This window comes from Chrysochloris asiatica, unplaced genomic scaffold (assembly GCF_000296735.1).
Source record: "Chrysochloris asiatica unplaced genomic scaffold, ChrAsi1.0 scaffold00329, whole genome shotgun sequence".
Lineage (NCBI taxonomy): Eukaryota > Metazoa > Chordata > Mammalia > Afrosoricida > Chrysochloridae > Chrysochloris > Chrysochloris asiatica.
This window is the reverse complement of record NW_006408847.1, coordinates 1433579-1451331: the sequence shown is the minus strand read 5'-3', so window position 1 is coordinate 1451331 and position 17753 is coordinate 1433579. Positions and strand designations below refer to the sequence as shown.

The 17753-nt window shown below is 38.1% G+C and overlaps 1 protein-coding gene and 1 pseudogene across 2 annotated transcripts in view; one reads left to right on the top strand and one right to left on the bottom strand.

Annotated features, from left to right (window-relative positions):
- ARFIP1 (ADP-ribosylation factor interacting protein 1) overlaps positions 1 to 17753 on the bottom strand; it is a 169559-nt gene that overhangs the window by 136064 nt on the left and 15742 nt on the right. The window lies entirely within an intron of this gene.
- Positions 15548 to 16341, top strand: LOC102841695 (annotated as a pseudogene).

Here is a 17753-nt window from a genome sequence, read left to right as displayed (position 1 = left end):
GGGGAAACAAACGCTATCTGATAACAACAGAGGCAGATGAATTTACAAGTCCACGAACTCCAAGGATTATAAATTACTAGAAGGGCAGATAAACAAAGGACACCCTCTAGTTTATCTAGGACATCCCCTGAATTTTTACTTCTAGCCTCCTGAAATGTGAGAAAATACATTTCTGTTCTTTAAAGTCACCCAGTTGTGAATTTCTCTAATAGTAGAACTATGAAACTAAGAAATATTAAACCCCAAAGTGGCAGAATACACATTCTTTTCATGAGCACACAATGCATTTATATGATAGATCATGTGTTAAGCCATAAAACAAGTCTCAATAAATTTTAAACACTGACACCATATAGGATATATTTTATAAGCATATTATAATTATATTACAATCAATCATAATGAGATTTCCAAAAATATCACTAAAATCTATCAGTTAAACATACTTCTAAATAATTGAGTCAAAGAAAAAAAATCACAAAAGAGAAAATATTTTTTATTGAATTATAATGAAAACACATTAGTATTTATATACTGATATTAGAAAAATGCTTAAGAGATAAGATAAATGTATAGCTTTAAATGGCTATAAATTAAAATTAAGATATGAAATCATTGACCTTTGAGGATCAGAAAACAGAAGATCAAATAAAACTCAAAACAAGCAGAAAGAGGAAATAATAAAAGTAAGAGCACATTTGTGGATGGCCATGATTTCATAAATGCTGTTGTTGTTACAAGTGCCATTGAGTTGGTTCCAACTCACAGCGACCCTGTGTATGGTTTCGGAGGAGTGGCTGGTATTTTGAACTGCTGACCTTGTGGTTAGCAGTCCAGTGCTTATCCTACAGTACCACACTAGGATGGAAAAACACCTTATAAAGCTATTATCACTTCAGCATAATGATTTTAGTATAAGACCAATAGAACAAAACTTGGAGTAGTTCTGTCAGCATGAGACTCTACCAGCACAGCTACTTCTCCAACTTTATCATTAGGGGTATTCTAATTAGCCTTTTCTAAAACAGACCACAATGAAGAAATTTGAAATATGGATAAAAAGGTTAACTTTTGTGACCTGTTCATTTTTTGTTTATTCTAATCTATCTTGGCCAGTTCGTGTCTTTCTAGGTAGACGACTGACAAATTATATAAAAGATGGATGAAGCAACTGTGGTAAAACTTAGTAATCACTGACTCTGGATGATAAATATATGGATATTCTTTCACTATTTTACCTGTTTTATATATATTATAAATTTTTTCTTAATGAATGTTTTAATCATTAGAACCAACCATCAATTCGTCTTGTATTAGGGACTTCAAAAAGTTCATGGAAAAATGGAATTAATAGATAATAGAATTTTTCCATGAACTTTGTGAGGCACTCGTATTTTCAACCCCACCTGCTATCTGAATACTGACATTTCAAATCTTCATCCAACTTCTTATTACTATTATTCCTATTGTGATGAAAATATAAACACCAACTCATGTGCCAAAAAAATTCCACATTTCAAAGTCAATGACACTGTTTATAATTTTCATGTTATGCCACCACCATTATCACTGTTCTTTTCCAAAATATTCGAACACCATTACCATAACAGTTAATAATATCTTCCAAACAAAAATGCCTTTTCCCCCTAGTAACAATGACTAATCTTTTAATTATTTGCTTATTTCATATGAGTGAGATCATTCAGTATATTTGTCCTCTTATGACAAATTTATTTCACTCAGTGTAATATATTCAAGGATCACCCTTGTTGTGGCATGCATCAAACCTTCATTTTTCTTTAAAGCTGCATGCAAGGGGGCTTCAAAAATTTCATGGAAAAATAAAATGAAAAGATACTGTAATTTTGTCATGCATTATCTGAATCCCCCTGATATGTATGGCAGTGGTGGTGGTGATGTGCCGTGGAGTTGGTTCTAACTTTTAGTGACCCTGTATAAGGTGTCTGAGGCTGTAAATCTCTACAGGAGCAGAAAGCCTCATCTTTCTCCTGTGGAACAGCTGGTAGTTTTGAACTGCTGATCTTGAGGTTAGCAGCCCAACTTGTAACCACTACGCTACCAGAGCCAAGATAGATTAGAATAAAGACAAAACGAGTAGGTCTACAAATGTTAACATTTTTATCCATATATGTATGAGGACACAGGATTATTCTAAACAAAATGTATTTAAACATGTATCTGAGATCAGTGGATAAATTCTCTCAATAATATAATCATCTTAATCTCCTTAGGGTGCCAGCAAAATAAAAGGTCTAATGGAAATTGTGGCTTTTGAGGGATCCACTGGGTCAGTTAAATTCAAGGCAGATAGGTCAGCTCAGAAGGTTATGGTGCCTGTTTCTCGGAATTTACAAAGGGATAATCTTGAAAGGTTTTCTGGAAGGACATAGGATGATCACCGAAATTTATTAGAAAGAAGTTCTAAGAAAATGGAAAATTGCATTGGTGAGAAAAAAGACAGGGGAGTTGCACCAAGAACTGTTTTTCCATCATGACACTGCCCCTGTTCATTCTCCAAGGATACTGAGGGCTACACTATGAGAATTTTGATGGGAAATCTTACCTCAACCACCCTACAGCTCTGATTTTGCCCCTTCATCATCGTTTTGTCCCCCAAATTTAAGAAAAACATTTAAAAAGGAAAATTATTTGAGTCCCTATAGGAGCAAAAACTGTCATTTTGATGTATTGTAAGTCAAAGAGTTCACAATTTTTCAGAGCAGACTACAGATGGAAACACCACCTTCAGATGTGTATAAACTTGTTGTTGTTGTTGTTATTAGGTGCCACTGAGTCGGTACCGACCCATAGCGACCTTATGCACAGCAGAACGAAACACTGCCTGATCCTGGGCCAACATCACTACTGTTGCCATGCTTGAGTCCATCGATGCTTCCACTTGGCCAACCCATCTCGTTGGGGTATTTGAATTGAACAAATCATTGGTTTTGCAGAATTCTATCATGTGTTCTCCTGCATCATTTCTATCATCAAGGCTGTATTTTCCAACTACTGATCCTTCTTCTTTGCTCCCAACCTTTGCATTCCAATCACCAGTAATGATCAATACATCTTGATTGCATGTTTGATCAATTTCAGATTGAATAAGTTGGTAGAATTCTTGTATTTCATCCTCACAGGCTTTAGTGGTTGGTGCATAAATTTGAATAATAGTGGTATTAACTGGGCTTCCCTGTAGGTGCGTGGATATTATCCTATCACAGACAGTGTTGTATAAACTTAGATGGAGGTTATATCGAGAAATAGTAGCTTCAAATTTTGATATTTTTGTTTAATAACGGTGCTATGATTTTGTAGCAATACTTTTTGACCTACCCTTGTATATGACACATTTTGTTTATCCATTCATCAGTTTATGAGGATTTTCGGTTGTTCTACTTTACAGCTATTGTGAAAAGTGCAGCAAGGAGCAATGGTGTACAACTATTTGTCTCGTCCCCCAACCTGTCCCTGAATTATCTTTTTCTATCAACTAATGCGTCTTCAGATAACTTAAGCCAAGGTAGTTATTCATTCTCCCTATGTATGTTTATCAATTTCCTTTCTCTATGCATTTTCTCTCTACCACTCATCATCTGCAAGTTTGCCATACTATGATGGCTTGTGTGTTGCCGTGATACTGGAAGTTATGTCACTGGTATTTTACTAACTAGAAGGGTCACCCATGATGGATATGTTTCAGTGGCACTTCCAGACTAAGCCAGACGAGGTAGGAAAGGCAAACCATTTCTGAATTAATAGCCATTAAAAACCTTATAAATAACAATGGAACACTGTCATACACAGTGCCAGAAGATGAACCTCTCAAGTTGGAAGGCACCCAAAATATGACTGGAGAAGAACTGTCCCCACAAAAGAGTTGACCTTAATGATGTGGATGGAGCATAGCTTTTAGGACCTTCATTTGCTGATGAGCACATGTCAAAATGAAAAGAAACAGCTGCAATATTCATTAATAATCGGAATGTGTAATATATGAAGTATGAGTCTGTAAAATTAGAAGTTGTCAAAAAACTAAATGCCAGTTCCCAGGCTCAACAACCCAGCAGGCAGTGGCACATCTCTTACATGGCCTTTGCCTTGCCCAGGATCAGACGCCAGCCATCCAACCCTCCTTCTGGAGGCCCATGAACCCACCCTGAACTATGCTCCACAAACAGTGAACAGAAAACTGAGTTCACGCTCTCAGTGTCTACAGCACATTTACCAGGAGACAGGTGGTAAGTTCCTGAGAATATATCCATACACAATCGTCACATACATATAGTACTTACCCTACTACCACAGGGTCTCACAAAAACAGACCAGTTCAGCATACACAAAGAACTATGGCAGAGTACTCACACAAGTGACCAAATACAGACTCAGTAAACTGAACACCAGAAATAGTATCAGAACGACCTAATAAGGAATTTAAACAAATACAAATTAGGCAACTCCAACTGATTGAGAGAATGATCGAGAAAATGGCAGGTAAAATCAAGGAAAACATGGACAGAACTATAGAAGAATTCAGGAAACAAACTGACAAAATAAATAAAAACAATAGCATCCCTAAAACACTCAACCAAGCCTTATTCCTAACTCTAGCCCAAACCCTAACCCCTTACATTATCCCTAGCCCTAACCATACCCTAAAACAAAATGAAGTCCTGGTGTGGCACTGTAGGATAAGCACTCAACCTCAAGGTCAGTTTGAACCAAAAGGTCAGCAGTTCAAACTCATGAGCCACTCCTCAGGAGTTCTATACAGGGTCACTGTGAGTCAGAACAAACTCAATGACACTAAACAACAATAACAGGCCTTGCCTAGACCTAGCCATAGTCCTAACCCTAACTCCTTCACTCCTTATTCCTACCCAATACCACCCCCCCAATAAAATAAAATACAAACATCATACATATAACCAAGAAATTTCATCATACAAGGACCACTGATTGCATGCAACAGGGGGGAAAAATCCAGCAATATTGAGAGATCTGATAATAAGTAAAATCCACTGTTGTTGTTAAGTGCCCTTGAGTTGGTTCCAACTCATAGTGACCCTGTATAAGGTTACCAAGGAGTGGCTGGTGAGTTTGAGCCACAGCCCTTATGGTTTAAAGCAACCTCGAGGTCCAGTGCCACACCAGGACTCCTAAAATCAAATCCACAGGCTAAGATAAACACAGTACACTTAACGCCCTAGTTTCCAATGCCCTAGTTACAGCACTGCTTTGCCAAACAGGAAATAGCTAGGTAACTTTAAATGACAAAGGATCCACGAATTATGCACCTTATCCCCACCAGAACTCATCTTTGACTTCTAAACTAAAGGTAAATAATCTAGCTCTAAATCCTACACTAGACTTCGTTACACAGACTACCAATGTTTTGGTTTAAGTGAAGAAACACTGCCCCCAGCACAGGAAGCAAGTTACTACTACAGAAACACTACAATGCAGTAGTGAAAGACACTACTCAATATTAGGTTCCTGCTTTACCAATTCCTCTGAGTCACTCACAACTACTGTGAACCTTACATCTGTTCTAGTAACAAAACAACAAAAAAAAGGAAAAATAATAGTTGTTCCATCTACCTAAATTATTTTATGGATCCAGGTGGAATGATATAAAAGTGCTATTCTGTAAAGCCTTAAGCACTAAAAAATGTTATTGCTAGTATTAGTCATTCTACACAACATGATGCTGCTAGTTGCCATCAAGTCCACTCCAATTCATGGCAACCCCATGTATAAAGGAAAACTGCTCCAGGGGGTTTTCACGGCTGGGATTTTTTAGAAGCAGATCACCAGGCCTGTATCCCAAAGTGCTTCTTTGGTGTTGGTGGTTATGTGACCTAGAGTCATTTCCGACTCATAACAACCCTGTAGAGGGTTTCTGAGGACCGGCTAGTGAGTTTGAACTGCCAATCTTGCAGTTCAAACTGACCTTGGGGGTCAAATGCTTATCCTACAGCACCACACCAGGACTCGAAAATGTCTCTTGTTGTTGTTAAGTGCCACCGAGTCAGTTCTGACCCACAGTGACCCTGTATAGGAGCTTGAATTTCCTACCTTGTGATTCAAACAGACTTTGCAGTTCACCGCATTAATCCACATGGCCACACCGCCAACCTTTATGGCTAGTAATCACTTGTGCCACCTGGGCTAATTTGAATCCAATAAAAAATTGCTTAGTGTCTTTCTTCTTTTTCTATTGAGTCATCAGAGTGGTAAAAAGTTTATTTAGAATGCCATATGTTTTAAAGAACTAAATCAAATTTAAAAGTCTTTGAGATCTACTGATTTAAGAAAACAATGTAAATACCACCCAATCACCTCAGAAATAGACTTGGCTTCTTCTGTGGCTGGTTTAGATGCATCAAGAACAGTAGTATCATTGCTGCAGTCAGACATACCTAAAAGTAGAATGTGTTAAGCACACATTAAATAATTTAGTTAAGAGTTTTATCACCTCACCAATATTGTTACAAGTATTTCACAACATAAATATTTGTGGTAAAAATTTGCTTTATCAAAACAATCTTACAATTATGGTATCTACTGATTTAAAACAGTGAAAACAATTCTAACAAAAATCTCAGAAAAAAGTACTTATGCAAAATGTAAAACTGCATACTTCCAATTAAAATCAAATTTCATAAATTCCTTTTAGATATGGAACAGAATTTAAAAGATCAGAGTGTCCACTTGCTTTAACAGATGAAAAGACTGAAATCAGAAGATGCCTGAAACCAGTATAGTTTTTAGGGCTTCTCTAAAGGCCAATTTAAGGAGCTCTGGTAGCACAGTCGGGCTGATAACCTCAAGACCTCCTACACCTCACTGGCAATTGCTCCTTAATACTGATGTGTCTGCTCACTGTTTAAGATTTCAAAGTTTAATAAACTTAACAACCATTTACAGAATCCCAAGTATGTATTAAGACCTGAGTTAGGCATTAAAAAAAAAAGAAGAGTAAAATTGAATCCAGGTTCTAAGAGCTCTCTTTCAGGGAGATGGAAACACTAACAGATAATTGTAAGACAGAAGGTTTGACCCTACAATGCAAAGAAACAAATTTTTACTCTTTAAGTACACAGAGGGGTACAATTTTACTGTTTGGCCAAAAAAAAAACAATATCACATTAAGAAAAGAATACACATGAGTAACTAGAATTTAGTTCAGGAATACAGAACAGTTTCAACTAGGGCAGCTATAAATATCAAAATCACATTCATAAATCTTAAGGGACAAACAGACATTTTCTCCATAAACATTGATAAATCTTTTGACAAAATTCAACAGGAAATCAAAGGAAACTTTCTTTATAAGATGCTATAAGAGGGTAAGTCAAAAAAGGGTTGCTGGGTTCCAGTTCCTATGTGTATGGATTTATTCCAAGCGAAACATGTTTAAACATGTGTCTGCGATCAGTTGATGGCTGCAGACAAGTTTTCTCAGTAACACACTTGTCTTAGCCTGGTATGGGTGCCTTCCAAAAAAAAAAAAAAGGAGACTTTTTGTATCATGGAAAATAACAATTTTGAAGTCAGGACTACTATGAAATTTTTAACAAAACTCAAATGGACATCTTTTCAAACCACTGAAGCTTTGCAGAAGTTTACAGGAATACTAGCCACATAAAAGAACAGTTTACAGATGGATCAAGTATTTTAAGGAAAGTAGGGATGATCTCAAAGAAGCGACAAGAGAGGAAAGACTGACAACCTTGACAAATGAAGAAACTGTGGTCAAAGTCCAGAAACTGGTAGAAGAGACTGTAGAATTAGCATTGATGTGATCATTACTTAAGCTGAGATCTCACATGGTTTGGTATTTTCAGTTTTAATTGACCATCTAGCTTTCAGCTAGATGGGGGTCAAAAGTCAGCTCAAAAAGCTGATCTTTCCATCAGTCTTAATTTTAAGCATGATGGAAGCTAGTGAAGGCAATTTCATGGAACGAATCATAACCAGAGTTGAATCTTAGTTTTACCAATACAATCCAGAAAGCAAGGGCCAATCAAAACAGTAGTTTCCAAGAGCATCTACTAGGCCAATTAAATCCAAGGCAGAGTCAGCTCAGAAAGTTATAGCCACTGTTTCCTGCGATTGCAAATAAGTAATCTTGAGAGAGGCAAACAAGGGGACTTTATTAGGCAGAAGTTGTAAGAAAGCTGTGTTGGTGTGTAAAACACCAAGAAAGTATTCCAAGGAACTGTTTTCCATCACGATAATGCACCTGCTCATTCTTAAAGGAAGCAAGGATTGTCTTTATGAGAATTTCAATGGGAAACCTTACTCTACCTACCCAAAGGAGCTCTGGTAGCGTAGTGCCTACAAATTGGGTTGCTAAGCTCAAGGTCAGCAGTTTGAAACTACTAGCTGTTCCACGGGAGAAAAGATGAGGCTTTCTGCTCCTGTAAAGATTTCCAGCCTCAGAAACCCTCTGCAGGGCTGCTATGAGTCGGAACCCTACCCAGCCTATAGCCCTGATCTTGCCTCTCCAGACTTCTTTGTTCCTAAATCTTAGAGCACATTTAAAAATGGGAGCACAATTTTAGTCTCTCAAGAATTCCAATGATATAAATAACAATCAATAATACAACCAAGTTGAAAAATGAAAGATTTCAGTGAAGTAGCAGTATATAAAATTAGCATATGATAATCAATAGCTGTCATATGCATACATAAACAATACACAGAAATACATAATTTTTGTTGTTGTTGTTGTTAAGTGTCGTCGAGTCGGTTCCGACCCATAGTGACCCTGTACAGGGTTTCCAAATAGCAGAGAAGAATAAACACTGGACTGCTAACCACAAGGTCGCTGAGTCAGAAGAAACTCAACAGCACTTAAAAACACCAATATAACAACAAAGATTAAATATTTAGGAATAAATAAAACAATGTGTAAAACCTTTTTAAAAGACACTAAAGAAAACATGAGCAAATAGACATTCTCCATTCTTGGACAGAATGAATGACATTATAGAGATGGCAAACCAAAGACACCAAACACACTGTCATGGAGTCGATTCCAACTCATAGCAACCCTGCATAGGGTTTCTGAGACTGTGTATCTCTGCAAAAGCAGAAAGTCTCATCTTTTTCTGACAGACATGTCAGTTCTCCCTAAATTGAGTCTCTGCATGAGGCTCATGGTTAATGTGCTTAGCTGCTAACTGAAAAACTGGAGGGTTCCAGTCATCCAGAGACACTCCAAATGAAAGTCCTGGTGCCCAGCAGCCTCTGAAAATTGTGGAAAACTGGAGCTGGATAAAATTCTGGCAAGATGGCAGACTAGGCAGATGGACCCTCTACAACAAAGCTATGAGACACTAAATGAAACAGAAACAGATGAAAACCCTGTAACCCTGAACTTCAGAGGAAAGCTTAGAGAAGCGGATTGAGTGCTTGCTGGGAGGAGAAGCTGAGCAGGGACAGTGAGAGAGGGACACTTATTAGTGAACTGACAACAAGATAAGGCACAACTCTCTAGAACTTTTGTGAGCAGCTTTGATGACAGAGGTGACCTGGCAGAGCAGACTCATACAGGAGATGGGAGAGGTACAATTCCTTCTTTTCTCCCACACGCCTCTGGTGACCAGAGGTGTGGCCAGCTCCCAATCCCATCCACCCCCAACGAAGAACCTGCTTTCCAGGAATTTGGAGGCATATGGTTGGGGGCCACACCAGTATTGAGGTGGGGGCCAGCTGTGCCACTTTGGTGCCTTGGTTCAGGCAGCTTGGCTCCAAACCTACAGAACCTGCAGAGTCACCTGACCAGCATTAGTGTAGCAGAAACCCTCATAACCAGTCACTTTGCCCCCCAGCTACTCTTTGATCCTAACAGATACTAAAACCCGCTCCATCAAGGACCTCAACAAACTACTTCCGGATTGAGTGCCCCGAATATAAGTAACACCTAGGCCTTTAGGAACTCCATCTAGGGCTAGGAACTCCATGGTCACATCCCTCCCACACCCACCTTGTGAGCTCCTTGGCTGGCTGTAGGTCCCCAGAGTTTTCTTTTCTCTGAGTCCAACAGCTGCATTGTTTTTTTGTTGTTGTTGCTTTGGTTTTGGTTTTTTCCTTTCATTGTTTCAGTGTTTTTGTCTGTCTGTTCTTCTCTTTCTGTGTCCTTGAATTTTAACCTTTCTAGCTCCACTTTTGCTTTTTCTTCTTCTCTTTTGTTTCTCATTTCCCTTCTTTATTTCCACCTTTTAATCTTTCTACTCTGTACTTTCTTTCTCTTTTCATCTTCCATATCCCTGTTTTTTCTAAGATTTTTTGTTTGCTTGTTTTAAAATTTCTTCATTCAATTTTCTCACTTATTTTTCTCTTTACTATTTGCATTTTCCTGTCCCTTTTTTATTTTTAGTTATTATATTCTTTTTTCTGATTGCTCCTTGTTTTTCTTTTTCCTCCTTTATTATTTTCTGTTTTCATTATTCATTGCTTGTTTATTCTGTTTATTTTCTTGTGTGTATGTTTATGAGAGGTTTTCTCCTCTTTTCCACTCAACAGGAGACAGCCACTATGCTCATACAGCCCAGTCATAACCTCTGTAGTTCCACCCACTACACAAGAGACAAAACAAGCACCTATACCACCTGATCAATTATAGGCAGTAGCCAATACCAGCCATATCCACCCTAAGCTGAGGTGCAAAAACAGTCAAAAGAGAATGGTGCAAATGCTTCCATTCCCTAACTACTGCCACAGGAGACAGTTCGTGAAAGCCTAAGGGCACATCAACATACAATTATCAATTAAATACAACTGATGACAACAACAGATGCCCCAGAGACAACAGATAATTTTAGCTCACAGAAGAAACAAGGGAATTGCTCAAACAAATGACCAAGATGCAGAGGCAGAAAATGTTTCTGAAGAAAAGGTAATAGAATTAACTGAAAAAGAAAGCAAAAGAATGATATTTAGGTACTGTCAAAGTATTGACAGAAAGATTGGGGAAAGTAAGGAGAACACAGAAAAAACTTTAGAAGAATTCAGGGAACACCCCTTAAAGGCAGATCACAACCCCTGAAATATTTATCTGGGTGAATCAGATACCAGGGCTAGGGGGAGGGAGGTAAGAAAACCCAAGAGAAAACTGAGAAAATTCTTGCCTCTGGAACAGAATGATCTCTCCAAGATCTCCTACCAGCACAACTACACACAGCGGGAAGACTTTGCAGTTGTTATACAGCCCTTCTTCCAAAACACTTTCATCCCACTGAATAACAGAGGGCGTGAGGACCTCACTGTCTTCTCTGAGAACTGTCTCTACTTCTCAGAACGTGGTCATGCTGAGATGGCCAACGCACTCTGGAATAACATGCTAGAACCAGTAGGCCATAAAACAACCTTCAACAACTTCACCTACAGCCAAACCAAACTCAAGTGCCCCTCTCCTGACCATCCTTACTTTTATACCCTGAGGAATAGTCAGTCACTTCCAGACCAGGCTAAACAACACTCCAATGTGCTCAACTGGGCTCTGCCAGTGACATTTGGAATCGGTGTTGCGGTTGGAGTTGGTGTGGTGATGATATAGACTGCTTTGAGACATTGATACAAGGAAGAACCTCCAATGAGTCGAGCACTGTAGACTTCCTGGTCTGCAGGTTCTCATCCTGAGATCCCCAACCACACTCCTCATTAGCCCCGCTACCTCTGTCACCCCCAATCACCACAGAGTGACCACGAGACACAAAGGGGACAGTCACGACTCCTTGGGTACTGGCAACTGCACTCCTGAAATTGACAAGTTTAAATAAAGGCCAAAAGCCATTCTATTCTTGAGTTTAAAAAAAAAAAAAAAAAAAATTCAGGGAACAACTATAAAAGCAAACACAGACAAAATAAATGCAAATTCTGAAACATATAAAACTTACAATTAGAAATCCAGAAGATTAATACTAAGATTTCAGAAATTGACAAGATCTTGACAGGACAAACAAGTATATAAGAAACCATGGAAACTTAAAAACAAGAAGCAGCAGCAGCAATGGAAACCCAAATTAATGAGCTTGAATATAAATCTCTCAATATTAGTATGCTAGAAGAACAACCAGAAAAAAGAATGAAAACTCTGAAAAAAGACTAATAGTTACGTGGGACATCACGAAGAGGAATAACTTATGGGTGATTGGAATTCAAGAACACAAGAAGAGACTTAGAAAACCCCAGAATAGATAATCAAAGAACTGTTGGAAGAAAATGTCGCTAACATCATGAAAGCCAAGAAGATAAGCATACAAGAAGCTGAACGAACCCCAAACAGAATAGATGTCCCCTCCCCCCTGCAAAAAATCACCAAGACATACATATATAATCAAACTCTCCAAAACCAAACACAAGGAAAGAATCCCAAAAGCAGCTCATGAAAAATGAAGTTACCTACCAAAGAGAACTACTTAGACGACAATGGTATCTCTGCAGAAACGATGCAGGCAAGAAGGCAATCATAGCAACATAGAAGTCTCCAGTGAGAGATGAGTAGTGTCTGTGCTGGTTAGGTACTGAAACTGGGTTTCCAACAGGGAATGTGAAAATTAACCAAATAACCATCACTACCCACTACAAATATTTACCAGCTACAAAAAGAAAGACAGTAACTTTATAGCATAAAAACTCAGCAGGAAATTTAACCAAGCCACTGAGGTAAATAATATTAGTAATAACATCATAAAATGCAATGCATCATTGCATTAGGGAAGTCTGCTGCACAAGATCTTTTTTAAATGGTAAAGAACAAAGATAACAATTTAAGGACTAAGGTGCGCCTGGCCCAACAAGTCATGGTAATTTCAGTAGCTTCATATGCACATGCAAGTTGAACAATAAATAAGGAAGACCAAAGAAGAATCGATGCATTTAAATTATAGTGTTTGAGAAGAATATTGGCAGTACCATGGACTGTCAAAAAACAAATTTGTGCTGGCAGAAATGCAACCAGAATATTTCTTAGATGGTGAGACTTCATCTCTCATAGTATTGCCATGTTATCAAGAGGGACTAGTCCCTAGAGAAGGACATCAGGCTTATAAAATGGAGGGTCAGAAAAGAGGAAGACTCCAACGAAATGGATTGACACAGTAGCAGCAGCGATGGGTTCAAACATAGCAACAGTTGTGAGCATGGCTCTGCACCAGGTAGTGGTTAGTTCTGTTGTGCATAAGTTCGCTAGAAGTTGGAAACAGCTGGATGGTACCTAACACCAAATCCAGAAGATGTCACTGTGTAGTACAAATAGTTAAACAAGTAAGAACTTACTAGAAGTTAATGAGAAGGAAATCTATGCCCTACAATTCTTAAATGCATTTAAGCTACTGAGAGAACCAAGGAAAGGGAAGGGTAAAGGTACTAAATATGATAGGATCTCCAAAGATAAAGATAAGAGGAAACAAGAAATTCCATGATACCAGAAATGGAAAAAACTGCCTTTGCAAGTCTCCACAATGCCCATGAGTCAAAGAATTAGAAATCTAATCCTAAAGGATATATGGTATATTGCAAAAAACGCAAGCTTTTCATACTAAGGTAAACTCATAGATTTTAGGACCCAAGCCAAAGTATTTCAATCACTTAATATGCATGTGAAAGCTGGGCAGTGAATAAGGAAGACAGCAGAAGAACTGATGCGTCTGAGTTATGGCATTAGAGAAAATATTCGCAGTATCATGGACTACGAGAAGAACAAAAAAATCTGTGTGGGAAGAATGCAGCCAGAATGCTTCTTAGAAATGAGGATGGTGAGATTTTGCCTCTCATACACATGGCATGTCAACAGGAGGGATCAGTCCCTGGAGAAGAACATCATGCTTGGTAAAGTGAAGCGTTAGTGAAAAAGAAGAAGAGCCCCAACAAGATGGGTTGACACAGTGACAGCAACAATGGGTTCAATCATAACAGCAACTGTGAGGACAGTGCAGCATCGAGTATCTTGTTCTACTGTGCTATGAATTACAGCTGACTCAACAACACCTAACAACAGTGTACCCTAAGAGGTCTGAAATGGCATGCCAGAGGTGCAGGAAGGCATATATACACACGATAAACATGCAATATAATATTGGAATGAGATTTAAATTTTCTTTTCCAAATTAAGTGTGATATTATGGAATCTAAAGAAAATTCAAAACTCTTCACACAAACTTCTTGAGATTTTATAAGATATGAGTCTTCAAAGAAATATCTCCAAACCAATTCTTTACTTTAGTAAAGTACTTTTTGTTGTTGTTGTTGTTATGTGCCGTGGAGTTGGGTTCCGATTCATAGCGACCCTGTACAGGGTTTCCGAGGCTTTAGATCTTTACGGGAGCAGAATGCCTCATCTTTCTCCCGTGGAACAGCTGGTAGTTTTGAACTACTGACCTTGCGGTTCACAGCCTGATTCGTAACTACTATGCTACCAGTAGAGTACTTTAGTAAAAAATAAAAGTTTCATTAAAATGAGAAATAATTAAAAGGGCCTTGAGTAGCACAAAAAGTTTGCACTTGATAGAGTCCGGGCATGGCACTGTAGGATAAGCACTGGACCACAAGGTCGTTTGAACCGCAAGGCTGGAGGTTCAAACTCACCAGCCACTCTTCAGAAACCCTATGCAGGGTCGCTGTGAGTCAGAACCAATTAGATGGCACTCTGGTAGCGTAGTGGTTACGAATCGGGCTGTAAGCCGCAAGGTCAGCAGTTCGAAACTACCAACTGTTCTGCAGGAGAAAGATGAGACTTTCTGCTCCCATAAGGATTTACAGCCTTGAAAACCCTGTATAGGGTCACTATGAGTCGAACCCGACTCCACGGCATATGACAACAACAACAACAACAACAATAACAACTAACCTAAAGGTTGGCAGTTTGAACTCACTCAGCAGCCCTGTAGAAGGCTTGGCATTCTATTTCCGAAAAGACAAAAGACTATAGCCAAGAAATCCTACAGAGCAGTCTACTCTGTAACACATGGGTTCTCCATGAGTTAAAATCAATTTGAGGGCAACAGGCCAATAAATAATCATAACTTAACAGGCCAAGAAGTCTGACTGGTGAGGTAAGGACCATCCTGAACTGGTAAATACAGAACACTGAGCGCAAACTGTAACAAAACATGGGCATGTTTTCATCTGATCTTGTTTATTTTAAAGTGTTACATCATTGGTATTCCAGACACCGAAATACCATATTGATGATTAAAGAAAGTGCCTTTATTTATTTTTCTTTCATTTTCAATTAAATATATTAGAATATGTGTATTTTTCTCTCTCACTCATAGAAAAACAGGAAGAAAATGGTAGGATCTACTTTGATTTCATGACTCAACATTAATATTTTCAAGTTGAAATGACTTGTTAACAATCATTGAAAAACTAGTTAAGGTCATACCAGTTCGTAGCGTTTTTTGGCTTTAATGCTAATCATGGGAAAAGATATGTCCCTGCTGTGCTACTTAAAACCGGGGCTGCAGCCTGCACATACCATCCAGTCTTCATGATGCATTAAAGGTCTTCCTGTATGAGAACAACTGAGTTTTCTGATTTCTTAAGCACTGTAAACTGTACAAAGGGTAGACAGGATAGTGAGAGCCAGTCAAGTCTAAAGTCAAGACTACCTTGAAGAAAGAGTTATCTGAACTGAAACCCAAATTTCAGGAGTGCGTCATTCAAGCCCCTAAACCAGTAGATGCAATAAAAAAGTCAAACCCAGATAGGCCAATGGCAAATTTGGGATTAAATATATTCACCTCTCTCAAAGAAGCACTTGATAAGCTTAAACTATCATTAGGAAATGAAGATCGGAAGAAGAAAGTATTAAACATTGGGACCTCATGTAAAAATGAGGCATACCAGGCTCTAGCGCATCTCAAAGAAATCTGTGTATATCGTTCTGGAGTACCTATTTTCCATGAAGGAATGGAATACTGGAGTTGTAGAAGAAAACTTCTGATTTTAACACGTTTTTAGCCCAAGAGGGCTTGTACAACAGGGAAACACAAGTGTACTAAAAAGGATGCTTGTGGGGAAAGTTGTTCCATGTAGGCATGATTAGCATAAGACAGGGGGTAAAGTCACCATTTCAATAGATGCTAAAAATAGAGTAGAAGCAAGTAGTACATTGTTAAATGTGCTCACTGTATTTGAAGGAGAGAAGGAATTCCAACAAAATGTCAAATGAAGGGGTGTGACTGATATAAAGCTACATAATTATGACCAGCCTAGATTGAGATCACCATGAGAAAAGATGAAGTTATGCAATGGGCAAGCTTTGAACTGCCTGCTGCTCAAAAGCCAGAAAAAAGATGTAACTGATTTGAGTGGGACGGGTGGGGTTGAGGTGAGGACAACTATTACTTACTTCAGAATTTCAAATAAAGTGTGCTGAAGTGGTGGCTTGCTGCTATAATCTGTTTTTGTTGGTGAAGTCTGGCATTTCAGGGTCAGCAGTGTAGGTTCTTAAAAACCAAAGTAAAATATCTTTTTGTGCCCCAACATCTTTGTTTTGAGTAATAGAATCAAAGAGATACGTCCTATATTTGAAGAAGATGGAAAACAGCTAATACAGTTACAGCATTTCTTAGTATAAGCAAATCTTCAAGGACATTTGATTTTGTTCACATCTCTTTCTATTCTCCCATAACTAGTAAATCTTTAAGGAAGAGATAAAGCTCTGCATTGTGTTTTTCCAGTTGGGACAGTTATTTAGGGGGATTTTAAGGTATAATAATTAAAGAGGAATATGTTCATTGGTTAAAATGAGAATTCATTTGAAACAGCTAAAATAAAAACTCACATCAATAACCTGTGTTACTTCCCACACACTATATTTGAAGACTATAGGAAGCATTGCAAATATGAATATAGAGGTATCAATTTAGTTAAAACTCACCATTTTAAAAGACAAATCAATAATGTTAAACATCTCTTTCTTGATTATTTCATTGTCTTTGTGTGATGCTATGACTAAGTTATACCTGATTTATAGCCTATATTCTCTTCAAGCTTTTAATTCATTACATACTAAAAAGAAATTATATCTGGTATCACTGATGTAAAACTGTATCTATAAACTTATAGACTTAAAAGTATGTGGAAATACATTAAAATCCTGGTGTAGCACTGTGGGCTAATGCATCAGATTGCAAAGTCATTTGAATTGCAAGGTTGGTGCTCAAGCTCACCAGCTGCTCCTTGGAAACCCTATACAGGGTTGCTATGAGTCGGTATCAACTCGACGGCACTTAACAACAACAACATCAGAAAACTCTCTATATGTAAGCTTTGCTGTAAAACAGTTTCTTTTTCAGTCATTATTTCAGGATTTCATGAAAAGCTTGACAATTCTGGTGATACAATGTTGACTACATATTTTACAATGATACTGAAGGAAGAAGTCCAAGGATTGAAGGAATTGGCAAAGTCAAGGCACCAGAAATTAATGGAATAAAATTTTAAATCTTTCAAGAGAATGAGGCGGCACTGGGGGCACTCACTCATCTATGTCAAGAAATCTGGAAGACTGATTGGAAGACATCCATATTTGTGACTCATCTATGTCAAGAAATCTGGCCAACTGATTGGAAGACATCCATATTTGTGCCCATTCCAAAGAGAGGTGACCCAATGGAATGCGGAAATCATCAAACAATATCTTTAATATCCCATGCAAGTAAAATTTTACTAAAGGTAGTACAGAAATGGTTGCAAGCATACATTGACAAGAG